The following is a 13,342-nucleotide window of genomic DNA, read 5'->3' on the forward strand; positions in this document are numbered from 1 at the left end:
TTCATTGCTGTCATCCCTGGCTTGTTTCTCATTTTTCTGTAGATAAAAAAAAATGTCCTAAGTTAGTTCCTGGGAAATTAGACTCCTCTTACTTGACCTGAAGCCAAGGAGAAACATTCTTTAATATTAGTTTCAAAGCCTGTGTTAGGAACCTTACACCAAAATCCACTCAAAAGTAGGGGGTTTGGGTTCCTTTTAAGTTGTAAATAAATTTTTTTTAAAGATCCTTTAAGGTTTCTTGTATAGGTCCGTGATCGTGTTGGATAATTTAACTATAGAGTTTAGATTTTTAAAAATTCATGTTATCTATGCTTTAAGAAGCACAGTTACTACTGAGATTTCAAGCAATGAACAAACTGCAATGGCTCTTACATAAGAGCAAGCGCCTCTTCAAATCCAAACAAGCAGCTTCTACCAAGTGAAATGTTTGCCCAACCTGGTCTGGCCTGAATTCAGCTACTTGGTTATATAAATGCTTTTGTATTTTCCATTTGAAAGCCAGCATTTATCTGCATACTTGACCTAAAACTCGACACTTACATCCATGTAAAACAGTAATAGAAAGAATACGACACAATGAAATATCCCCCTAAATTACCTTGCCCGTTATATCACTTTGACATAGCTAAATAGATAAAGTAACCTTAGTTACCTAAAACAGAATGAATTCAACATTTAAATTTATATCCATAAACTAGGTTCAAAATAGCATTGACCCCAATGGTTGTAACGTGAAATACATTTTCATTTTGTAAACAAGACAGGAAAGTAGTTTTGTAGCTTCTGTTTAGGCCATAGTGACCCAGTTACCTGGTCAAAGGGCTGCATGGAAGCAAGAGACAGGGTGAGTTAAAGTTTAACTCCAGGGAATTGTAAACCAAACCTAAAGCCACTGAACCTTTGGAGTTTGATACGATGATTAGACTATAGCCAAAGTGGCATGCTGGATTCGCCATAATCAAGGAACCTTTCCCGGGTGGGGAACCTCAGAAATTGCCCAGGTATGGCCCATGCTTTTTGTATTTTCCTTCAATTCTGTGTTGTTGTATCTGTTAGAATGCATGAAAACAGCTTGTGCACTTTACTAGCCCTGAGCCTAACCCAGAGAATTGTCGTTTGTTTTCTATACTGATGAAACCAGCTGAAAAGCAAAATGGGATGAGCTTGTAATCGCAAGCTGAGATGAATGCCATGATGTGCCCCTTGATTCGGTGTGTTTCCAAAACCTGTGGAAAGTGGAGGCATGTCAGTCCGCAAGTGGGGCTCTGGGGCTCGTGTGCTGCTGCAAACCCTATCTCCAGCTAGGCAGCAGGAAAAACTGCATTTCCCTGTCTGTCCTGGGTCCTAGGACCTGGAAACAGAAACGTAATTAACAAAAGACACAGTTTAACATCTCCAGCACATGAGTTCTGTGTATCAGTTCTATAGTTAAATTATCCAGTGATAACTGTGGATCAGTTCTAATTCCTATACACTTTAAATAGCACTTACTCAGTTAGTTTCTGTGTGCTACCACCCTAAAAAAGACATCAGGACGAATTCTTGCTATTTCTTCTGCCATTTGCCTGCTAACCAAAATAATGCCCTAAGCTATTTGTTTTTGAATCTACCAAGAAAAGAAAACAATTTTTAAAGAAATGTGACTGGTTTTAAGTGTGTTAAATCCCAACCTTGAGTTGTTTATTCATTAGATTGCTGTCACAGACTGAGCAAACAGCACAGTGCACATATTTTCACATTACCATTTTTCTCACCCCTAAAAGATAGTTAAAAACCAAAACATGATGGTTCTAAAGGGGGAACTAGATCAGGGAATTTTCTGTTCTATCACAAACCTAAACTCTCTGGCTGAAGTGCTGTTGCTTCATTACCAGCAGAGCAATGGCCAGTGAGCGTCCCCGTTAAACATGGTTCTGTACTAGTGCAAGTTAGAGATGCGGGTCTCCAAGGAGATGAAAACTGAGAAATCATTTGTACATTCGAGGAGACTGTCTTTTTATAAGCCAAATATTAGTAAATTTTCAACCCGGTTGTAATTAGGAGAATCAACATGAGTTGGTCTAGCTTGAAACACTAAAGTGCTGGTCAGCATGCAGACAGAAGAAAAGGGATCTTGAAATAAAAGTGAAATCTCTTACTTCCTCCCAAACAATTAGGGGTCCTCCAGCTAAGGCAGGGAAGTTGACACTTCTCGTTTACTTTTAAGGCCATGTTTTCTGGAATAATATTAGCACTTGCCAGCTTAAGAAATGCATACATCTCACTGTTCCAATTTACTATGCATTAAATATAAGGGAAAGAGACATAACAGTTGGCTAGAAATAAGTTGTTTGAAGTGACATTCATAGAATGGAACAATGGACACAAAATCATGAGTAGCCATTTTTAACTAGACAAGTTAATCTGTGATGTTTCAAGTATCAATATTACCTGCTCCGCACTTAGGGAATGTGAGGGGTCAAAAACTCGTGTCTCCATAGTCAATCAAACGAACTGAGTAAGGGAATGAAAAGCAGGTCTTCTTACCATTTGGGTGCTCTTCAGTATAACAATAGCATTTGTTAAGTATTAGATTACCAAGTGCATTTCTAAGCACGCGCTATAAATTTAATCTCAAGTTATTCTTAGAGCATCCACACGAAGCCAAAACTATTATAATACTGTACTACTATATATCAGGATGTTATCAGATTGAGGTGCAGACCAACTGTTTAACAGGCTCAAGGTTAAAAGCAAGTGGCAGAGCCGGGTTGCCCAGCCAGATGGTCTAATTGCAGAGCGCATGTGTGCACTGTTCTCAGCCACTGAGATTTACTGTATGTACATGAGCATATATCGTTGTGACTGGCCACAGAAGGTAGCGCAGCTTCCTCATCTTACTTTATAAAAGGACTTCTTCTCCCAGGAGCATTTGTCTATCAACACCCCTCCAAATTTATACTCCTTAGGCTGTAGGCTAAGAGTAAATCACTTCCATAGCCCATGTCTGGTATCTCTGATGACCAGATCAACCGAAGTCATTGCACTTGGGTTGATCTCAGTCAAACCCTCTAAGAAATCACTTACTTTGATCATCTTTCACCAGACAAAGCCATGCCCAGGTTAGAGGCTTTCAAATGAATCATAGCAAGAGTGCCAGGCTCTGCTACAGACACAATCAGGCTGGAACACGGACTCTAAGCCTCCCTGGTTTATGAAACTGTACACATTATTTGACTTCCCGAGATCTCAGAGTCCTCAGCTGGGAAATGGGTAGGTGATCCACCAGAAGAACGTTATAAAGACGGCTAAGCAGAGCTCTGGGGTTTAGCAGTCAGTTGCCCGCCCCCCCCCCCCCACCATTTCCCCACTTACAACAATCTTTTCAGGAAAAAAAAAAATCATCCAAACTTAGCCACCTACGAGCGTTCTCAAAACAATTCCATCAAAATAGAAAATTATATAGATAAAGAAACCCATTATTTACAAAAACCATCGCACTTCTTCAGAACACACACACACACACACACACACACACACACACACACACACAACTACAAACAGCATCACTTTTATTTTAGAGACTATTTTTCAAAACTACTACTGAAAACTCAAGCTGTTTTTATTGACAACCCACAGTTTCAGGCTCTGACACTGTGTATGTTAGTTTCATTACACAGACAGCTGGTTTAAAACTTTTTTCAGTAACCATCTGAAAACACTGGCACCCATCACGATGCTGGGTAATACATTGGGTGCTATTGCCCAATGGCTTCCATTACCACATGTGCCTGTACACGACTCAGTAAGTTCAAACAAGAAAGTATTGATTGACAGAGGATCAACATCGCTTTATCTTATCCACAGACACAGTAACTAGGTTTCACTCAAGTGCAACTCTAACAGTCCAAACTCCCCCCAGGAAGGCCGTTGGGAAAGAATCCTCAGCCCGGCAGTGATAGTGCATACTCAACATCGAAATCCCATCTGCTCCTTAGCTTAAAACTGCAAATCTAGTCAGTTATCATTAACAAATATTTACTGCCAAGTGGATCAGGAAAGTTGATTTATCATTTTAAGCCATCAACCCTATTCCAACCAGTCTACGAGCTTTTGACATTATTTAGAATTGTATTTATCTTATTTTTTACTATGCTTCTTTTTTAACATATACATTTATATTATCACACATGAATAAAGTACACTACATACAGCAGGAAGAACCACGAGACAATCAGGAATTATATAAATGTTACATTCGTAGTGATTTGGCTATTTGTATTTGGCAATCTTGAAGTAAACATCTTGCCTATCTTGTTGGGTCTAATTTCTGAATGAAAATCAATATCTTCCATATCTCATCTCTATTGAGTTAAAACATCTATCTTGTTCTAAAAATATCTTAACCACTAACCAGCTAAGCTTAATTGTAAGATTAAACTCTCTGGTCTTCAACCCCATCAGACTTGAGAAGTAATAAAACTTAATTACCTGAGTGAACTGGAAGTGCAGCTTAGCAGCTTCCAAAATTTAAAAAATGTCAGAGACAATTTACTGACTGAAGAGTCACCCAACACTCTCTACAGCATTGGAGCTTCATCTTCGGCCTTCTGGCCCAATATATCTGACAGACATATTTGGGAGGCAGGAACAATTGAGGACTTGCTTACCCTGTCTTGGTAGAGTTTGGCCATCGACTCTGTCTGCATCTAAGTTTGCCCATTTTTAGACAGAATTCTGTCTGTGGCAGAAATGAGGACATTTTTCCCAGTGGCTTGTTTGCCATATTTGAAGCCAACTCCATAAAGAGGTTCTTTGATGCTCACCATCCTCTTTGAAGCAGGCTGGGTGTTGCCAGGAGTTAACTTGTCTTTTTGTCAAAGAATCTTAAGAATAATAAAAAAAAATCTTTAAATGGCATATTCTGTAGGTCTCTGGGGCTTTTGAAGACTTTAGTTAACTATTTTACCTTATATATCTATAGAATTATATCTGTCAGACCTAGGATATATATTCTTGTGATAAAATTAGAATAGTATTTGACATGGCCATGATTTGCATCAATATAAAAAATTCTATACCAATGAAATAAAAATAACCTTATTTGTGACTTTTTAAAAATCACACCATTTTCCCCTTCTCTTTCCTCCTCCCAGCCCTTTTCAAAAACCTCACACTGCTCTTTCTCAAATACATGGCCTCTAAATCTTTAGGTGGTGGTGGTGGTGGTGGTGGTGGTAGTGTGTGCGTTTGTGTGTGTGTGTGTGTGTGTGTGTGTGTGTGTGTGTGTGTGGAGAGAGAGAGAGAGAGAGAGAGAGAGAGAGAGAGAGAGAGAGAGAGAGAGAGAGAGGAGGCAGATGGAGATAAGACAATTGATAGCTTAGATGGACAGATGATAGATAGATAGATAGATAGATAGATAGATAGATAGATAGATAATAGATTGATGATAGATAAAAGATAAATATTCCTAAATATATAAATACAATCTACTCACACCATATGATATTTATATAAATAAATTCAGGACTGACCATTTTAAGTTAATACACCAAAGTTTTGTGTTGATGAATTCAAATAAAAGGCTAATATATAGTCACAACCTGATAAATAGTATGAGGGGATTGTCTCAGGACTTTTGTGGTACTCAAATCCTCATATACTCGAGTCCTCATTGTAAAAACAGTGCAGTGTGCATGTAATGTCCACACATCCTTTCACACACACTAAGCCATGTCTGGGCTACTTCCTGTCCCTTGCACATTGTAAACACTATTAACATAGTTTCATGCTGTGTTGTTTATATATTATTCAAGATAAATGTCTGTTTATGTTCAATACAGATAAGTTCCTGTCCAATATTTTTAATCTGTGGTTGGCTGATCTATGGATAGAGAAGCCACAAGATCAGAGGTCCACATATGTTTGCTTTTGTAAAAATCATTGTTTTCATTAAAGTATGCTTACATTCTCAGCCCTCTAATTTGACATTTTGAAAGACATCTAAGCTAAGCTTTTTCTCTGTGGACTTATGGATGAAATTTTATGTGTTTCAATACTCACAATCATGTGACATGTTCCAGGCTTGCTTGTTCCAATAGCAATATTGAGGGGAAAGAGTCATAAAGATATGATAACTCCCTGTACTTACAGAGTGTCCTGCCCGAGTAAATAATATGTCTAATGAAAATTAGCACATGGTACTCTAACAAGACTGAATGTCTAAATAAGAAAATACCATTAAAATTCTATATGATCCCATTTTCAATTTGGTAGTAATGATTCACTTCCTCCAACAATTAGGAAATAAGTATTGGTTGGGATGCTCAATTGATTTTAAGAATGCTAGGACTGAGTATGGGAATTGCATACCCTAGTGCCTCATGATCATAGCATATTCTAGTTTATAAGTGTATCTCAAGGCCACAAAGATACTTCAGCGGGTAAAAGTACTAACTGTGTAAGCTGAATCCCAAGTTCAGTTCCCAAAACACATGATGAAAAGCAAGTACTAACTCTCCAAATTTCTCCTCTGGCATGCACATACCCATGTATCACACACATGCATGCATACAACAATAAGAATAATAGCATTATTAATGATGATAATAAATAATTTTTATTGATTAAACTGTTCTTTGACAATTTAATATGTAAATATACATAAGGTTGCTTTCAATTCACCCTCTCTTTTGAAAAATATTTATGTTAATTCTTTGAAATTTTTATACACTATATTTTGATCAGATTTACCCCCAGCTTCCCCAAGATCCACTCCCACTTTTTCATGACCCTCACCTTCATGCCCTTCTCTTTAGTTTAATAAATAATAACCCATCAAATCAAATGTGTGCTGTCCATACATATCTGGGTATGTATGAGGCACAGGACCATGGTTGACCTATCAGAAGCCATACTCCTTTTCTATATTTTTATTTATGTGTTTATTCATATATATTTGAGAATTTCACAAAGACTGTATTTACAACATTTCTCTTCTCTATCCTTTTTTTTCCACTCATTCCCATATCCTTCTAACTTCCTGTCAAAGTCATGACTTCCTACTCCATAATTAATATGGTTACACACACACACACACACACAACACACACACAAACACACATACACACACACACACACACAAGCTGCTGAGCCCCTTTATTGTTGCTCATATATACATGTGTTTAATCACTTTGAATTGGATGACCTACCAGGAATTTGATCCATAGAGAAGATTGATTCTATCTCTCTCATTTTCCATTAATTGCCTGTAGCTCATCATCTAGAGATGAGGCCTTCTGAGACTTCCTATCCCACATAGGGATGTCAATTGGTGTTGTTATTTTCTGGTCTTGTTAGACACCCATATTGCTGTTATTTCATGGGTTCAGCTTTCCTGTCATACATAGAAGATACTATCTTTCAGGAGATGCCCTGCTTTCTAAGAAGCCACATTCTTTTTAAATTTTATTTATTTATTTATTTACTTTACATCCTGGTTGTAGCCCCCATTTCCTCCCAGCCCCACCCTCCGTTCTCCATCCCCTCTCCCCTATTCCTCAGAAAAGGGGAGCTCCCCTACCCACACACCTCAGCTCATCAACTCGCATCGGGACTGAGCTTGTCCTCTTTCCCTGTGGCCTGGGAAGGCAGTCCTGACAGGGAGAAAGTGATAAAAAATCAGGCAACAGTGTCCATGTCAGAGACAGTCTACATGAAGCCTGACCCATAGGCTACATCTATGTGGAGGACCATGTCCAGTCCATATATGGTGCTTGGTTGGTGCTTCAGACCCCACAGACCCTGGCTACTTGTCTTTGTTGGTCTTCTTGTGGAGCTTTTGTCACCTCTAAGTCCTTTTATTCTTCCTCCCCACTTTTCCACTAGACTCCCTATGCTTTGCTCAATGTTTGGCTGTGAATCTCGGCATCTGTTTCAAACCACTGCTGGGTGGAGCCTCTCAGAGGACAACTCTGATAGGCTCCTGTCTGCAAGTAGAGTAGAGTATCATTACTAGTGTCAGGGGTTGCCTCTTTCTCATGGGGTGGGTCTTGAGATGGGCCAGGCATTGGTTGGACATTCCCTCAATCTCTGCTCTATCTGTTCTATCTTTACCCCTGTACTTCTTGTAGGCAAGGTAAGTTTGGGATAGAAGTTTTTGCTGGTGGGTTGGTGTTCTCTTCCCTCTACTAGGAGTCTTGTCTACTTAGAGGGTATCCTCTTCAGTTTCCACAGCCACTGCTACTAGAAGACTTAGCTAGAAGCCCCCTCATATCCCCCACAAAAAGCCTATTCTGACTTAGGTCTCAGAGTTGTTTTGATTTGCATTTCTCTGATGACTAAGGATGTTGAGAATTTCTTTAAATGCTTTTCGGCCATTTGAGATTCCTCTGTTGAGAATTCTGTTTAGCTTTGGGCCCCATTTTTAAATTTGGTTATTTTGTTTGTTGCTGTTTAATTTTTGAGTTCTTTTTATATATTTGGATAGCCCTTTGTCAGATTGGTGAAGACCTTTTCCCAAACAATAGACTGCCACTTCATTCTATTAACAATGTCTTTTGCTTTGCAGAAGCTTTTCAGTTTCATGAGGTCCTATTTATTAATGGTTGATCTTAGGGTCTGAGATATTGGTGTCCTGTTCCAGAAGTTTTCTCCTGTGCCAACAAGTCCAAGGCTCTTCCCCTTTCTCTTCTAATAGGTTTAGTATATCTGGTTTTATGTTGAGGCCTTTGATCCACTTGGACTTGGGTTTTCTCTAGGGTAGATCTATTTGCATTGTTCTACATGTAGACATCCAATTAGACTAGCACCATTTGTTGAAGATGCTGTCTTTTTCCCATTGTTTTGGCTGCTTTGTCAAAAAGCAAGTGTCCATAAGTGTGTGGGTTTACTTCTGTGTCTTCATTTAGAATCCATTGATAGACCCGTCTACTTCTATACCAGTATCATGTAGTTTTTATTACTACTGCTTTGTAATATAGCTTGAATTTCTATTATTATATAGGATTGCTTTATCTATTCTGGGTTTTTTGTTTTTCCATATGAAGTTTAGAATTATTCTTTCAAGGTCTATAAAAACTTGTGTTGGTATTTTGATGGGCATTACATTGAATCTGTCGGTTGCTTTTGGTAAGATGGCCACTGTTAGACACTCATATTGCTGATCTTTCAGTTTACTTTTCTGTCATACATTGAAGATTCCATCTTTGAGGAGATACCCCACCCTCTGAAAAGCCACATTCTTTAAAAACAAAAACAAAAAACCTGATTCTCAAAAAAAGCCATCAACTGTCCATAGTTTCTTTATTAAGGGTGGGAGGCTCATGAACCCTTTCCCACTCCATATTAGAGCATTGCTTGGCTTGATCTTTTGCAGGTCTTCTGCATGTTTTATACAGGCAGCCTCAAGTGTTATGAGTTCAGGAGTTCAGCAGTCTATTATATCAGTGTTTCATTCCAGTCCATTTTAACTTTCTACTCTTAGAATTTTCTGTCCCCTCTTCTAGAATGGCCCCCAAATTACAAGGGATTATTGTGATATAAATGTCTCAGTTGTAGATGCAACTGTATGATTGCATATTCTCTGTATTTTGACCAGATGTGAGTTTCTATGTTAACTATTGTCCACTCACTACAAAACAATGAGGTTTTTCTGGTGAAGTTTGAGAACTGCACTAATCAATGGATAGAAAGATACAAATTTAGAGGTAAGTTTGATACTCTGTCAGTTTAGCAAAATAACAGTATCGGATTTAACTCTGAGGTCTATGAGTTTTCTAATCATGGGTTCTTGGCCAGCTATGTAGTACTAACCATGAGTTTCATTCTGTGGGACAAGCCTTAACTCCAATCAGAAAGTGACTGGTTACACCCATAACATTTGTGCCACTATTGCACCATGCCTTACCATGCCAGACATTAATGTAGTTCACAGGATTCCCAGCTTGCATGGATGATTTTTTCCTCTAGTATACTGTATAGCATCTTCTAGTACTATGAAAGCATTTTAGATGGGAGGGAGCATCCTGGTCAGTATTGGCGTGATTTCTCCATGATTTGTGAATAATGTGTGTGATGTCTTCAGCAGAAAAGCCTTCCTATCCATTTGTGATGGGTAACCAAGAGCAACGTTAATGGCCTATATTGTTTGTGAAGTCTCTGGGATACCTCTAACAACTCAGTGGAGGGTATATTACCAAGCACTAAACAGTTTTGCTTGTTTGTTTGTTTGTTTGTTTGTTTGTTTCTTTTTAAAGTCTGTGGCTTCTAGAAGAGCATCATCCTCTATGTAGAGTAACTCCAACTTGACTATTTTATATGAATATATGTATATGTTTGTATATATGAAGCTTGTAAAATAGGTTCTGCTATTTTTTCCCCAAATATCTCTTGCATTAACTATCATTTATCCAACACCCTCATGGTCCCTACCTGCCTCTTGTCTCTCTCACCATTGTCCTGATAATCTTTTTGTCACACTCAAGTCACTTTGTTTTATTTGTGACCCACTGAGCTTGACCCGGGCTGTTTTTATGACAGTGAGTTTGGAATTAACTATTGGAACCTAGTGGGCTCAGTAATGGGTACACAACTGAAAACAATGGTTCCCACTTTCCTAGAATATATCAGTTCAGAAGTAAGGAGTAGGGCCCTGTGTGAGCCTCTTCCCCATCTATTAGTGGTTATTTGTAGGGCCTGCCTTATGAAGGCCCAGTACAAGTGACTGTAGCTCCTGTGAATTCATGATTTCAATGGCCATGTCATTTCTAGAAAATGGCATTTTGCAGTTCTTCTCCCTATCTTCTGGCTCCTACATTCTTCCTGTGCTTTCTTCCACAATGGCCCCTGAGCCATAGAGGGAGGGATATAAACGTATTGTCTAGGGATGGGCCTTCAACCTGTTAGTCATGAGTCTCTTATTTCATTGCTACTCAAAGAGAGGCTTCTCCCTGTAGGACCAAGAATATTATTTGTCTATGTGTATAGACATACATGTACAGAACACAGTTTGGTACTGTGTCTATTTAGCTAAAGATCACTAGTAAGTTGGCCCCTAGAATCTACAACCTTTCTAGACATGACAGTGTTGGTTTTGTTTTTAACCAATTTTACAGTACCAAGCCTGAGTTCTGTCTGGTAGAGCAGGCCTCCAATACATCTTGGAAGTGCTTGGTTACCCCTACAAGAGTCATGTCACTATTATATATGTGAGCATATTTTTCTTTATAGATTGGTATAATAGTTCATTAAATAGACAGTTGAGTAAGACCATTGCTGTATTTTCTTCACTAGTAGTCTAAGTAGGGGCGTCTGGCACCTTCAAGCTAAATACCAGAAGTGAAGCATCTAGGTAGTTCCAGCTTGATCATTCTATAGCTTATGATCAAGGTGCATGGTGTCACCAGCAACAGTCTTATTGCCTAGTTCTGGTGGGCAACCAAGATGAAAGACAGGAGCCTGGTCTGTTTGAAGAGATTTAGGGGGCGGGGGGCTTCCTAACCAGCAATTCCTGTAAGAAAGTATCCCTGAAAGAGAGTATTCCTGAAAGAGAGTATCCCACATGGGACAGCACTGTTGTTGAATATCAGTGCAAGCACCAGTAACAAGTAAATATTTTAAAATATTTCAAATAGAAGAGTTTAATGGTAAATTTCTTCATGTTCACTTTAGTATGTTTGGGCTTAAGGCAAAGAAGTTATAATTTATCATTTCATGGGTTCAAGGTAGTTAAATGAAATTTCACTTCTCTATTTATGCAGAATAGTACTGATTCATAGGTCTTAAGCTATTCTAGTAGTTATCAACTAAAATATCAATCGGTTTAGAGGCTAAATAAAACAATAGAGCAAAGGCACGTTGAGGTGAATGAAAAGCCAGGACCACAGAGGCCCCAGAAGAAAGTGGTCCCAAAACAAACTGAACAGTTCAGTTACTGTAGAATAATGCAAAGGGGAAAACGAAGGCATAGACAATCATAAAAGCTTCTAGCAGACTGTTGGGCGACCGCAAAGCATCACAGGCAGATGAACTGTTTTCTGTGTCTAGTAGTGTTAGTAATCTTCCCTTTTGCTGTTTTATTGAGTTTCTGCATAGCACTATCTACTCAGCTGGGGCTGTTAGCATGAAGCAAACAGGCTTATTAGATGTACTAAAACCCTATTGCTTCTGATTATTTGTTCCGGAAGTTGAGAATTTAAATCTGATACCACAGGGAATGAACAGTGTTGGCAGAAGAATCTTCTAATCCTCTTATCTGGAGCCATTTACCAGCACCCACCATGTACACACTCCCCACAGGATGCAGACATTTAACTCCTAACTAACTAGAAGTGGCAAGCTGTAATTATGAGAATAGTGGTATTAATAATAACTTAACCTTAACATTCTCCCATGGCTCTCCCACATGCAAGCACTTCAGTGCACCAGATTAATCCTCTGTAAAATGGATATTATTACTCTATCAGTTTTCCAGTAGAGAGACTAAGGCTTAGGCACATGAAGAAACGAGAACACATCACATGCAGCAGCTTGCAAACCAAGAGCAGATGGACGGTTCTGAGAAGTATTGCAGCTTGGAATGGGAAAGAAATTGAGCTCTTTTGACAAGAGAAAAGCTAAGTGAATCTCTCAAGAATAGAAAATGTCTTTTTAAAAACAGTAAGGATCAAAATACAAAACACCAGCCTTCTAGAGGGCCGTTGCTTTGTGTTGCCTCCCTCTATACACATCTCTGATTCAGCCTGATTCTCTGCAAATTCTAGGAGGCAGGCTCACATGTCCTCCAGTGTTAACAGGGCTCATCTCATCACTGTCTCATCTTCCTCTCTAAGAACAGGTTGATAGACAGAAACGATTAAAGGAGACTCACCTGTAACGTAGGGGCTATGAGGTTCAGCTCACAGAAGAAAGGTGTGTGTGTGTGTGTGTGTGTGTGTGTGTGTGTGTGTGTGTGTGTGTGTGTGTGTGTGTCACTGTTATCACAGTGGCAGGACCAGCCACAGAGGCATCACTGAAAACATGAAGCAGTGTTCATAAAGGACTTGGCTCCCTCACATCCAAATGTTGGTAGTGTCTGGAAGAAGGACATAGTATCTACCTCCTAGGAAACACATCCTTCTCCCAGAAGGAAGAATAACTGGGTCATGTGTACCAGGGGGTCCTGGATGAGACCACCTTCCTCTGGGACTTTAAATGGAGACTGAAATGCTCCCAGGTAGGAGCTTCAAACAACCTGAATAGAAAATGACGCACTTAGCATAAGAATGAATTTTCTTCCTAATGTTTTCTAGAGAGACAAATTAGTTGGGAGGCAGAGTATATGTTCTCGCATTTAAAACCCAAACAGAAGCATGCCAGAAGAATG

At 39.0% G+C, this 13,342-nt stretch overlaps 1 protein-coding gene across 3 annotated transcripts in view; it reads left to right on the top strand.

The window, feature by feature from the left end:
• Positions 1 to 888: 888 nt before the first annotated feature.
• The window catches only part of A1cf (APOBEC1 complementation factor), a 72,317-nt gene continuing 59,863 nt past the window's right edge, over positions 889 to 13,342 (top strand). For all 3 annotated transcript variants that reach the window (XM_051146335.1, XM_051146337.1, XM_051146338.1), the window contains exon 1: positions 889 to 1,001. The gene's annotated coding sequence lies outside the window, so the exon portion shown is untranslated. The remainder of the gene's footprint in view (positions 1,002 to 13,342) is intronic.

Source organism: Acomys russatus, chromosome 5 (genome assembly GCF_903995435.1).
Source record: "Acomys russatus chromosome 5, mAcoRus1.1, whole genome shotgun sequence".
Lineage (NCBI taxonomy): Eukaryota > Metazoa > Chordata > Mammalia > Rodentia > Muridae > Acomys > Acomys russatus.